Source organism: Melanerpes formicivorus, unplaced genomic scaffold (genome assembly GCF_026170545.1).
Source record: "Melanerpes formicivorus ecotype bairdi unplaced genomic scaffold, bMelFor1.0.p_v2 SCAF_1, whole genome shotgun sequence".
Classification (NCBI taxonomy): Eukaryota; Metazoa; Chordata; class Aves; order Piciformes; family Picidae; genus Melanerpes; species Melanerpes formicivorus.
Window position 1 is genome coordinate 19,584,978 of NW_027142353.1, and position 13,827 is coordinate 19,598,804.

The window sequence follows — 13,827 nt, forward strand, 5'->3', positions numbered from 1 at the left end:
CTACATCTGCATCTAGGTATTGCAGATAGTAGAAACTTCCATCAGGGGTCTCTGGCTTGCAGATGATCTTTCACATCATGTTAGCAGCATGTGGGAATTTGGAGAAGTCTGCAGAAGGAGTTTGAGCTTTTTTTACTCCATTTCTCTAAGAAACAAATTAACTGCACAAGGCATGGGCCTTGACCATGATGCAAGTGTGTCTGCACAGGGAGTCCCTGCATGGACATCTTGACCACACTGTAGTGCCAAGCCCCCTGGTGCAATCCCACCCATGGGTGCAGAGCATAATAAAAGCATCACTTAGAAACAGCAGCAACAACGAAAATCACAAATCAGCTGTTAGGTCTACATTTTTTTATCAAGCTGCTCGAAGTCATGACTCCTGGATGCTGTAAAAAACACAGGACTGGATCTGGAAATGGCTCATAAGAGGTGTCAGGCAGTCGCCTTCCCGGTGTTTCATTTTATGGCCGATGTGTCTGTCAGATTAGTGATGTGACTGCATGCATGTTGGGGGATCAGGGAATTAGAAACCATAAATGGACGTGCAAAACCTCAGACTGCTGTTCTTGAGTGCTCCTTGTTTGCAAGCGGCCTTGCTCAGAGTATCTCACTGCCTCTTGCCTAGACAAGCTTTAATAAGTCAGATGAGGAACAGATACGCCTGGAAAGCACAGACGAATCACTCGTCGTTTGGCTTTGAAATGTGGCAGCAGGAGAGGTGAGGAAAGGGCTCCTGAGGAGGCTTGGAATCTGAGTGACAAAAAAACATGAACCACTGTAAGGAGGATCTGCCTTCTGCTGCACACAGCAGCACATGTGAAGCATGTGACACAGCTCCCATCGATGCAGATGGCATATTGTGTATACTCTGATCACATGCATGTATGCTTACATACTTACATGTTTATATTTGTCTACAAGACTAGACTTTAAAATTCTGTACCATGGGTGTATTACATAGTACCTACAGGTCCAGGGACTGCTTTGGTAATTTGATTTTTTTTTTTTAATTAAATTAGAAAAATGTGAATTGCCTAGAGTCTGAGTAGCCCAAGTCTCATCTTCAAAAGTGATTTAGGAAGAGAGATGCATTTTGTACTGGCTTTTCTGAACTGAACCTATGTAAATCTTCAGTGTTGGATTCCTGTGATTTTGTGCAAGTGTTTGTGACGGCAGCAGTAGGCTGTCTGAGAGCTGTGTGCTGTGGGACTGGCCTGCAGTGCATGCAGAATTCCAGTACAACTGTGTTTCCATGAAATTCTTTCTGTGTGGTATCATTTTATTTCAATCATGCTTTGGGTCATAAGAAATGCATCCTTTCTCAAACAAGTGCCAGCAAAACCTTTATACTCTGGCCCAACATGGGCTACTCTGTATATGCTACCTTTTATTAAAGAAATATTTTGGAACAATCACAGAGAGTTTTTAATAATGTTATTGGCACTCCAGCCTTCTGCCTCAAAAGCCAGATGACTTGGGGCTCTGTAAACATCGGCAACACTTTCTTCATGTTGGTAGCCTTACTGACTTCAACTCTGTACAGTACCTGTAGCAAAACTGAGAGTGCAACTCAACCACATGAATAGTTTTGGGTTTTTTTTCCCTACTTTAAAACCTTTTACCATACATCATGCTGTCATAATTTTATGTTACAAGAAAGCTCAGGAATTTCCAGGATGACAAGCAAGCATCTCGCAGGAAAGCTAAAATCCCATGTTCACTTGGTGGAAACCTCTCTACCCTCCACTTACTGCACTGAAAATCTTTAAGCTGATCCCAAGAAAACCTTGTGTTGCATCTTGGCTATTGCAGTCCTGAGGAAGCTGAAAGACTTAAAGCATGAATTTAACCCAGAAGCCTTGGGCAAGCTCCAGTAGGTTTCTGTGTCAGATTGACAATCTAATGCCTGCTGCAGCCAGGAGCTGGTTGTCAGCTGGTGGCAGAGCACATGGTGGTGGTGGTTGCCTCTTAGGTTGGCTGAAGGCACAATTTACTGCAGACCTTCAACCACTTGCAGAATTTTGATTTGCTAGAAAAGGGAGAAATTTTTACCTGGCAGGTCAAATTTAAAAAGGAAAAACTTAAACGACAGCTGCTGTTAGATGTTTTGTGCTAGGGAATAGAGAGAGCAAAGCCAACAGAGAATGGTATGAGATGGGACAGAAAATGTAGATGACTATGTCTGGAAGGCATAAAAACATAATTCAGTATGCAGCTTTACAATTTATCACATACCTATCACCCTGCATGTGTTGTGGATGAGTGTGTGCAAACAGACAGGAGGATGCTGAGGGCATGTGGATACATGTGGACCTGCATGCATGCAGCAGGCCATAGGGAGCTTGCTGCAGTACCTTGAGTACCATCACTGTCATTACAACTACCCATTGACTCTGTGGGGCTGGCAGCAGACAGGTTCTTCTGGGAGTTTTTACACCGGCCCAGTGACAGGAGCACTTTGCTTTCCTGAGCACCTGCCAGCCAGCTGTGCACTCTCAAGTGGGGCAGTGCAATGGATGCTGGCTTTTCCCACTTGGCCAGTGTGCGGGCAGTGCAGAAGCAAACCATGCCTGGCTCCTGCCTTGCTGCTTCTGGGCTCCTGCTGTACAGCACCAGGAAGGCAAATCCCATCCTTCCCCTTACTGAATGTGTTGCTGCTGTAGAGAAAATAGATGTTGCCAGCCCCTCAGACCTGGCAGCGCTTCCTTAGCATGTGTATAGTTCCATATGAGAGCAATGGGGCCATGCATATTTGGGAGTGTCTGCGGAGGAAAGGTAGAGCAACCTTCTTGCCGGTACCATACAAAAAGTCCCCAGTTCCCACATGCTTCTGTCTGATCCATTTTGCAAAGAAAGTCCCAACACCAGGACTGGGAACAGGGACTGCCTTCCATCTTGTGGTTGCAGCTGTCCACAATGCTGTGTGTTAGCAGGAGATGCGTTTGGGAGTGTACTGCCCCTCTACTTGTAACACCTTTCATGACAGAGCATCCTGCATTCCACATCCCACACACCCCCTGTCTTGCACCCCGCATCCTGCAGCCCTTGTGGAACCTACCAGAGGGAGGAGTGGGAGCCCTGCCCGGTGTCATGGGGTGCACACATGGGGTGAGGGGAAAGTTAGAGGAGTTCAGGTCTGCTTTGATAACAGGCTGCCCTGCATGCTCAGCTCAGCCACCAGTGTCAAGGAAATATGTTGCAGCAGCACTGGCTGTAGCCAAGCTCTTGGCTTTTTGCCAGCTTTGAGAAAAAACAACCTTGAGTGTGTGGATGGGGCAGAATCCCTGGGGTGCAGCCTGCCCAGGCCCATGAGCCTGGAACTGGGACACCTTACCTTTGCAAGCTGGGCTGCAAACAAGCACCTAAGCCCACATCTGGCCTGAGTCAGCCTGCAACTTCTCTCCCCACTGCTGAGGTTAGAGGAAATTTGGAAGACAAAGTCTTTCCCCAGACTGTCAGCCCCTTTGTTGGGAGCTGAGAAGAAAACCTGTCAAAGTAAAGGAGGAGGCTAGGTGTGCCAAAAACTGAATTGCAAAGCAGAAAGGCAATTTTGGCTTAGCCAAAGTATCCTGAATTTCTTACTTAGGGAGAATAAAAGGCACGGTGTGAGTCTGCAGCTTAAGAGCCTTCCTAAAAGTGTCAATAATTTCCATACACAAAGAATTTATTTTAGCTCAGGATTTCAATGTAAAATGATTCAACTACAGTAAGTAGGACCACTTTATTGCTGTTCACAAATTCACATGCATTTATTCTGCTGAAAACTTGATATAGGGCATTTTTTGTATTCCCATTTATCGCTTGCCAAGAAATAATTAAGAATAGGAGCTAGAAGATTAATTTTAAATAAAAAATCTTCTCAAATGAAAATGTCAGGTCATAAAAATTCCTTTTAAATCATAACAGCATATAAATCTTTGAAATTAACCATGTAATTACAATGTCTATCAACTTTTACCTTGAGCTTTGAGCCTCTCTTTTTAATCTCCCATTCTTTTTTAATGAATAGCTATTTTGAAATTAAAAAGTACTGTTCATTACACATGCCCCACTATAATAGGGTTTTTATCATATTTGCTCTATTTAAAAATACTTGCTACTTTGTAATTATTCACACGCCGATCCCTTCCTATATTGAGTAGAAAATAAAAAATGAAATAGAAGTCAAAGGTGCTTTAGAGCTGAATGATTTACACAATTCATTAAGGACGGTGATTTTTCAGTTAGCATCAGATTAAATGGTTACTTACTCTCAAATAGCCCTTGGGGAGTTGAATTGCTGGGTAGCAAACAGATTAAAGTTTGCATTGAAAGAAAAATTGAATTCAGAGGTAATCAATAGCATAATAGGGGCAGTGAGTGGTGCCTGCTGCCTGAAATGAAATTACCATATTTTTAATCTTAATTTTCCACTCTGTTTATCTGACAGTGTGGATGTGCAATCCAAACAGATAATGAGAGAGTGGGATATTGACACTGCTGTCCTCTGGAGTGCTTGTTTTCAGTGATTAAATGCTGTGATCTGTGATTACTTTGTGCAGGGATGTCAGAGCTGCTGGCCAGGACTATGGGAGGGACACTAGCTCAGCAGCTGTAGCTCTCTGGTCTCTCAGGTCCTAATGTCTGAAATTCATTTTCTGCTGGCTATGCTGCTGGGGGGTGGGGGGGTGGGGGGGGGGTGGGAGGGAATGGGAGGAGGGAATTGTCTATTTATGTATATACTTCTGCTGCACAAATTACAATAATTAATCCCATTACTATTGTTGTCCTGATTCAAAAATGTTTAATTAGATCAATATGTAGAGCACCCTCTCTGTAAGCGCTATATTAACAAGCCACTGAACTTGCAAGGGATAGTAAGACATGAGTTATTATACAAAGAAGCACGACTAGGAAAGTTTGGAGGTAAAGTGAATCATCTTTGTGGCCGAATACGACAGATAATGGAAAGCGTGATTGTATCAGAAATCCAGCAAAGCCAGTTGGTACAGATATATGGAAATCTGAAATGTAAATAATACCCATTGTAAGTATAACATCCGCAGTCTTTTAAAATGCAAATGTAATGATAGAGATGTTTTTGTAAAAAACATAGAGGGATTTGGGAACAAAACACGAGTTTTAAATTGTAATACATTAACATAGCTAACACAACTGGAACAAGGAAAAATGTAATAACGCAATCTCCTCTTGACAAACATCCTCGAAGATTTCTTAATTCTAAGGAATACAAAATCTCAAAATATTCCTGGTGTTTGTCGCTTAACCCAAACATGGAGTGATCCATTTGCATTTTGATTAGAACCAGCAAGTTCAGTACCAGGGCCTGATCCTGCCTGATAATGGGATTACTGGGATGTAGCAAGGCTATTTGTGTTCCTCAGCCTTGCAGGGATCAGGCCCTGTAAGCAGAATTCGGGAAGCTTTTAAGTGTGTGCATATGTGCCTCTGTGATGGATGGGTGGGTTACTTGAACCGGAGTATGTCAGACCTTGGTGTTGTATTTATCGGTGACAACTATCACGTTCTCTGGAGAATTAACGCCTCTCTATAATACAGCTTCCGCATTTGATTACAGTCTGAATTGGACTTCTTACTTTTCTGGTATCACCACTGAGAGACTCTCCTGGTTCACCTTCCCAAACCTTTGTATTGGGGATTGTTTTGGTCTAATACAAGAGATTAGGATTTAAATCCATTATTAGCTATTCAGGTATTTTTAGGTTTGGGGATTCGGGGTTGTTTGTTTGTTTGTTTTATCTTTTACTACATTGGAGCATGGAAGGCAAGGCTTTATTTTCATGAGTACTGGGTTCTCACAGATACTGTTGCAGTCATTTATGTCTGCAATATTTTAATCCTTCTGGCAATTAGATGCAGTAAAAAGAGCTGAAGGACTCCATTGTGTAGCTCTGAGCTGAAAGCACAAGACCCTTGCTGTCTGTGAGTGTCCGCATCTTCGTGGCTGTTATGTTTCTTACCTCTAGCCTTACAGAAGGTGAGGAGGGTACACCTCACAGCAGATAGTTCAAAAATGGCCAATGATCAGATCCTTCTTCCCTTCCATATGTAGATGCATACTTGCATGTGTAGATGCATACATGCACACACTAGTCGTTTCTACAAGTTGGAACCAGGATATAAGGCAACAGATGATGCACAGCTGTTGCCTGATCAGATGTTCTTCAGCAGACACTCTAACATGTTGATTCACTTTTCATTTTGCTTTCCCCTCTCACTGAATACAGTTTGGATACTCAGGTGGAAGCAACACAAAAGAGCTTCTTTACCTAGAGAAACCAAATATTGGGAGCTCTTTAAGATCAAATCCCTGAAGGCTCAGAGAAAACCTTGTGGTGCTTATGGGAATAAAAACAGGAAATCAGCTGCTACTCCAAGAATTAATATGGACAGTGGAAATTGACATGGAAATGCCAACCCCCATATCAAAAACTTAAACATGGCAAACAAAAGGAATATCTGTACATATCAAATACATTTAAGATCTCCAACTGAAGTTGATGTTGTGAGATTTCCTCTACTGCTCTTCTTAAAGAAGTACTTTTTATAGAAGTACTTTTGAGGGAACCTGTTTCCACTCTAGAGGAACTGATAGTAAAAAAGGGAAAGACAAGGAGCTGATGGAGAAGGTCCAGAGGAGGGCCAGGGGGATGGAGCACCTCTGCTATGAGGTCAGGCTTAGGGAGCTGTTGTTCATCCTGGAAAAGCAGAAGCTCCGTGAAGACCTAATAGCAGCCTTCCAGTACCTGAAGGGGGCCTACAAGAAGGACGGAGAGAGACAAAGGCCTGTAGTGATAGGGTGAGGAGCAATGGCTTCAAACTAGAGAAGAGCAGATTTAGATTGGATATTAGGAACAGGTTCTTTACATTGAGAGTAGTGGAACACTGGAACAAGTTGCCTGGGGAGGTGGCTGGGGCCTCAACTGTGGAGATATTCAAAGTGAGGCTCAAGAGGGCTCTGGGCAACCTGATCTAGCTGCGGATGCTCCTGCTTAGTGCAGAGGGAGTTGGACTAGATGTCCTTTGGAGGTCCCTTCCAATCCAGACCATTCTATGATTCTATGATGTTAGAGGGAAATGAAAAAGGATGATAAATAAAAAAAATACTGCATGTGTGAGTCCTCCCAGTATGGAAGCCACATTACATACTGTAATCCCAAAGGCACAGGTCTGGAAGACCCCCATTTAGTTTCTACATATGGTAAGAATTTAGAATTTGATATAAACCAATATAACATACCAGAATGTAGGTCAATACACACCAACAGAAAGATCTGAAAGTGTTTGTTAATCCCTGTTAATATTGTTCTTCTAAGTAAATCACAGTTGGTTCTGTATCTTGCATGGTGCTGCTCTTCTTCTCTTACTTAATGCTTGCACAGATGAAGGCTCTGATGCAGCACTATTGCAATCAATGTAAGTTTTATCACGGACTTCTGTAGCAGCAAGACCAGGATCAAAATGCCTGTAGAGTTCTCCCCAGACTTAGCTCCCTATTAGTGACTGGCCCAAGGAGAAGATGCTCAGGACAGTACCATGAAAGCAGTTGCTTTTTAAAGGGAAACCTTAATTCTTTTCTTTTTTTTTTTCTGATTTCAAACCTGGCTGTTGGCTCAAATGAGATAATTACACAAATATTTCTGGCATGAATAGTCATGCATGCTAAATGACAATGCCTTTTCCAATGAATACTTAAATATTTGACCTTGAAATTTGCCTTTTTTTCTTCTTTTTTTTTTTTTTTTTTTGCAAATGCTTATGTCAGTAAAATTAAAATACACTGCAGTGCTTGAAAAGTGAGTGCAAAAGAGGCGTGAGTGTTGCAGAAGCAAATCCAGTAAATGTCTGACCAAACATTCGTGGCAGTATTCACCCACTTTTAGTAAGAAGGCAGTATCCAAAATATTCACATGATTAGAATCCTTGCTTTCAGCAGCTATTTAAGAGGACATTATTCTCATATTCATCTTGGAGTGTGCATTGAGGTGATACTTTGTCACCTCCATATGGTTAATGACATTGAGTTCCCCTCAGAATTGCCAATATCTCACTGAGTCACTTGCTTTACAATATTTCTTTGAAACTGTGTTCTCCTCAAATTACTGTATCTGCTGTGTTTGTCACATCCATTAATATAAAATGCAATGAATTAATATTAGCAGTATTTTTTTAAATTGCTAAGAAGTCTTGACATGAGAAACTCCTTTGATTCATGATGTGGGGTTCAGATTTGCCCTACTTATTCTGCAACATATTTTAGGTAAAGATGGCATAGGCATTTTCCACAGTTACTTAGAGTTTACAAACCTGCTGCAGTTGAGGAGTTTGTTTCAGGAGTTTCTGGAGGAGATGTCAGTAGGAGAAGCAATATGGTTGAAGTTGTTTCCCATACATTAACATCCAACCACCATTTGTAGAAAATATGGACTCAGATGTGAGCATCTCTTAGTCCTCTACCTTTCTTTAAAACAGGGACACCTACAGTGGTGATTGCTCTTTGCATTGTGTTGTCTGTATGTGCATCAAACTCCTTAGCAGCAGTTTAAAATGCTGACCTCTGAGACTCAGTAATATTGCTAATAAACACCCATTGAAATGGAAAGCGGCTAAAAAAGTGTTTGAACTTCTTTCCTGTCTTCTGACTATAGGGGTATACTCTAACCAAACGCTGGGGTTTATAAGAGCACAAAAGCTTTCTACTGCCCATATACCTGCAGTCACCACTTTAAGTATATTGAGCTTCCGAGCGCACAAAGGAGAGGCAGAAAATCCAAACCAATCTCTTCCCTTTCACTCCTTAAATCCTGACATGCTCCATCACCTCTTCAAAATAGTGAGCTGCCCTTCCCCAAAATAGAGAAAAGAAACAAAATCAAATGCAAAACAATGAAGAAGGGATAATCTGATCTTCAAATAAGGAGACATGTTGCTTGGGGCTTAAGCAGGGTGAAGTTTCACAATGATGTCACCTTCTTCTGAGAACGTGACCCCCATGAGAGGTGAAGGGTGAACTATAAATACCACTAATCCATTGTGTTTGTATATCTCTTAAATATGTGCCAAGTTTGGCATGGCTGACTCCACTGTCTGGCAAACTAGGAAGTCTTCACTACAGGCTTTGAATGGACAGTATTCATGGAAATTAAATGGCTGTTCTTCTTTCTCTAACTGAAGTACAGCTCATTAATGCATTTTCTTTAAAAATTAAACCTTTTTTTTTTGATCTTGTTTCTGAGAAAACTAAATCTGATTTCCACATGCAAACCAGAGAAGCCATTGCTTTTCATGCAGTCATCAACCTCCACCATATGTAGCTTTTTCCACCATCCTAATTTAAAGGCATATGAAGTCCCTTGTGTGTTTCTTTGTTTTAAGTATGTCCTCCAATCCAAACAGGAATGCATTTGGGAAAGTCACTGCCTGTGTGATGGAGGATCTCAGAGTGGATGACAGAATAGCCTCTCCTTGCCTGGTTGAAAATGTATTGGTAAGGTGGAAGAGAGCTACAATGGTACAGATTCCTATTTTTAAGAGATGTTCTCTGTGAGTGTGGCAGAACACTGGAACAGGCTGCCCAGGGAGGTTGTGGAGTCTCACTCTCTGGAGACAAGCCCTATGAGGAGAGACTGAGGGAGCTGGGGTTGCTTAGCCTGGAAAGGAGGAGACTCAGGGGTGACCTTATTGCTCTCTACAACTACCTGAAGGGAGGTTGTAGACAGGCGGATGTTGGTCTCTTCTCCCAGGCAGCCAGCACCAGAACAAGAGGACACAGTCTCAGGCTGTGCCAGGGGAGGTTTAGGTTGGATGTTAGGAAGAATTCTATGCAGAGAGAGTGATTGCCCATTGGAATTGGCTGCCCGGGGAGGTGGTGGAGTCACCATCATTGGAGGTGTTTAAGAGGAGACTTGATGGGGTGCTTGGTGCCATGGTTTAGTTGTTTAGGTGGGTTGGATTGGTTGATGGGTTGGACAAAATGATCTTAAAGGTCTCTTCCAACCTGGTTTATTCTATTCTATTCTATATTCAAAACCCACCTGGATGTGTTCCTATGTGATCTGGTATAGGTGATGGTGCTCTGGCAGGCCAGTTGGACTAGAGAATCTTTTGAGTTCTCTTCTAGCCCCTAACATTGTGTGATTCTGTGATTCGTGAAATATCTTGAGAATAGAAAAGTTTTATGATTTTTAAGGATATCAGTGTATAATATTTCTTTGAGCATCCTTGGAGAGTGTGTCAGTGTAGTAGGAGCCAAACTGCAAACTGATTGAGAAAACACTGTCCAAGCTCTTTCTGTGGTCCATGTGATGTCTGTTTGCTTTGAAAACCAGCAACATATGAAGCCCAAATATTTGTTGCATTTCAATACTATTTTTATTTAAAAGCACAGATATGTCTAGGTATAACAGCTAGTAAGAGAACCACAGGATAGGACCAAAATTAGTGCTCTGCCACTTGTGCCAGGCAATTTGTTTAATCCAGCGTTTTTCTGCAGAGAACATTACTAAGGGGGGAACGGGGAGCAGAGAAAAGGAGGATGAAGAGAAAAGAAAAGAAATATTTACTTCTGAGAAGAAAGACAGCCTTTGGCAAAATGTTGTGCCCCAGGAGGCACAGCTTTTCCATGCAAGGACAAATCCTGTAAAAATCCTTTTCTGTGACCATGAGAAATGTTTTTTTGACTCCCTCCCACCTAGACAGGTCTGCAAGCATTTTTGTTTCTCTCCCACTCATGTCTCTTTCACTGCATGAAAAAGGTTTCTTGTTTTCTTTGGTAAGGCTTTTGCAACCTGTTGGCATCCAGCTTTGTCATTGTATTAAGTAGATCCCCACTAGTTTTGATTGGGCAAAATATTCCTCCTTCCCATATTAAATTTGTGCATAGATACTCTTAGACTTTTTCCAATCCTGGGAAGGGTTTCCTGTGAGGATCACAAGATTATCAGTCAGTGATGATTCATTTTATTTCTCCAGGTTCTACTTTTTCTTTGTAGCAAAGACACTCCTAGTTTCTGCAGTCTGTGCAGTACTCATCATATCCAAATCTTAACCCAAGGACGAGACCCCTGGTTGGTGCCATAGTACCAATTCAGTAACATTTAAAACAGGAAAGACTAAATATTTGTATATCATATTGTTCTGGTTCATACATTCATACATGTATCAATTTTCACTACTGAGACTGCAGTCTCTGAAGAGCAGGAACTGTCCTTTATTGTCCTCGTGTGCAAGGGAGGTGGCTACAAGTCATATAGTGACTCACTCAGGCACCTGAACATGTGTGTAACATGATCTTAGATGTCTTAAAGCATCAAAGGCATCCATGTGGTCTAGAAGAATTGACGCAGGACCAACAGGACACAGTGTGGAGAGGTTATGGTGGCCAGGTAACATAACCCTAAGCATCTGACATGAGCCTATGCACCTCTCATTAGGCTGTGAACTCCACCACAGCGACTCTTCGTGGGCCGTGTTAGATGCCTGTGTCAGGCTAGAGTGCGTCAGTGCATGGGTACTCCACACAGGCTGGAAAGTCTGCCAGTAAACAACAAAAGTACTCGAGGAACATGAAAGTTTCAGCCTAACTTTTATTCAGCTGTTAATTAAGCCACTGGCTGTGTCTAGACTATGGGACCTGGGAGTATTGCCAAATGCCTGTGCGTGGCTTGTACACACACTGCTGTATCCTGGCTCCAGCCCGGGGCGTGATGCTCATGTTTTCTGCCTGTGATGCTCAGCCTTGCTGAGACCACCAGCACATGGTCAAGAGCACTGAATTTGGGCAGCCATGGTCCCCACTCTGAGACCCTCACAACACACAGCCAAAGGTTAGTGAGGACACAACCTCTGTAATCAAAACAGAAGATAACTTTTTTCCAGTTTTGTAGCCCCCTAAAAAGCTAGGTTGAAAATGTTGAAAAACAGTCTTCTAGACATGCTAATGAAATGCTAATAAAATAATGCAGCCAAATCCCACTAGCTTTGATAAATGAAGCAGGCAGCTAAGCTCAACCTCATGGTAAAGTTAAGTGATATTTAGTGATGCTGGGCAGACACCAATTATCTGCATTAACAGAAAGTAAAGCCAAATATTGTTACTCTGTCTGCTGAATGAAAGATATTAAGCAAGCCATCAAATATAAGTGCTTCTGGTTAGGCAAAATAAAGAAGTTGCCTCACTACTTAGAAGTTGACCATTTTTATTTGTTGACTGACTTATTACAAAAATAAAAAATAAAAACCAACCAACCTTGTTTGGGGTTAATATACATTTAAGGGTGTCTTACGGGAGAGCCTCAGAAACCTTCATGGTGTGCTTCATTCTGCATGTGGACTAATACAAGAGAACTGTGAGGAGAAGGAAGGGCATCTTGTCCAGGAATCGAAGGGAAATGCAAGCCCTGGAAGCACAATTCAATGGCATTCTAAGGACAAGGGCAGAGAAAATGTCAAGCATTGAGAAAAGAATTGTATGCTTTGACTAAATCACATCTCGTTTGCCTCATACCACAATGCTTCTGCAAGGTTGGTATATGGTTCACAGTTTAGAAGGGGATGGCAAAAAAGGTTCAGGTCCAGGGATTCAGAGTCACTTTTCTTCCTGAAATGTATGCGCCAGCTAGAGGTAGTATTTACCCAGAGATAACACGAGCGAGGAAGAAGCAGCTGGAGAAGAGATTAATCGTATCATCATAGATACAGCAGAATCAACTTTTCCTTAAGAGATGAGTGGCTTTTGTCCTTGGTTGAGATGAAACTTCAGAGCAGTCAGCTCATGTGCAGCCATCTAAAGGTTAGGAAAGAGAAAGCTAGTGCAGATGTTCTCTGCCAAGCAGAAGGACGCTGTCTGTACGCTTCTGCAGCTTCTCTGCATGGTCAGGTCTACCCAATGAGCAGAAGATATGTACTATACCAAACTCTTGGTTTCCTGAGAGCATCCAAACAGGGGCACTCTAGATGACACCTTCACGTTAGCAGCAGATCCAGATTCTGAGTTTGTTTTGAGGAACAGAGAATGTCATGTGATAAAAAAAACCACTGAGATAGCATAGACAAAAGGATGTCCAGTCACCAACTTGTGGTTTTTGGTTTGATAATGTCAGCTTGGGGCTTTGCCAGGCAGTCTCCAGAGGAGACCAAATCAGCAACACCATCTGAAGATGCTTGAAGCACAACCCGTCTGCCCCTGGTTTTGGCTAGTGTCTACCTACAAGGACTGCCACCTAATTTTTAACTCTGAAGAGTAGCTATGGACACATTTTAGAGATCAAAGGAGAAAGTAAATTCCCTCACTGTTCATACAGCTGTTCTACCTAAAACCTGGTATAATAAAGAATTACTGGCAAGACAGATTTTCTTTTTTTTTCTGGAGTAAAAACTTGCTATCAATCTAAGAAAAACAATTTGGAACGGAGACACCTGCCATAATATTATTTTCATTCGATACTATATTTCATTTGGGCTTGACTTTAAAAGGACATGTGTGCCCTGTGCGTGTTAGAAAAATGGTGGCTTCAACTGTGGAAACTGGAGTCAGTGGTCATGAAAACTTTTACCATGTGGCAGGTATATAATCTCCCTGTAACACCAGACCGTAATACATAATATATAGCCAGGAACTGAGCAGAAAAGTGAAAATCAGTCATTTACAAGTAGTCCCTTGTGTTGCACCTTTATTACAGAAAGGCTTTGCATACAGTCTGTCTTGCCAGCTTTTAGTGTGCCACTCTGCAAATGAAAGGGAGGAGGCAGAAGGCTTCCTGGACAGAGGTAATAATTTCTCTCCCTGTTAATGGTGAGTCCCGT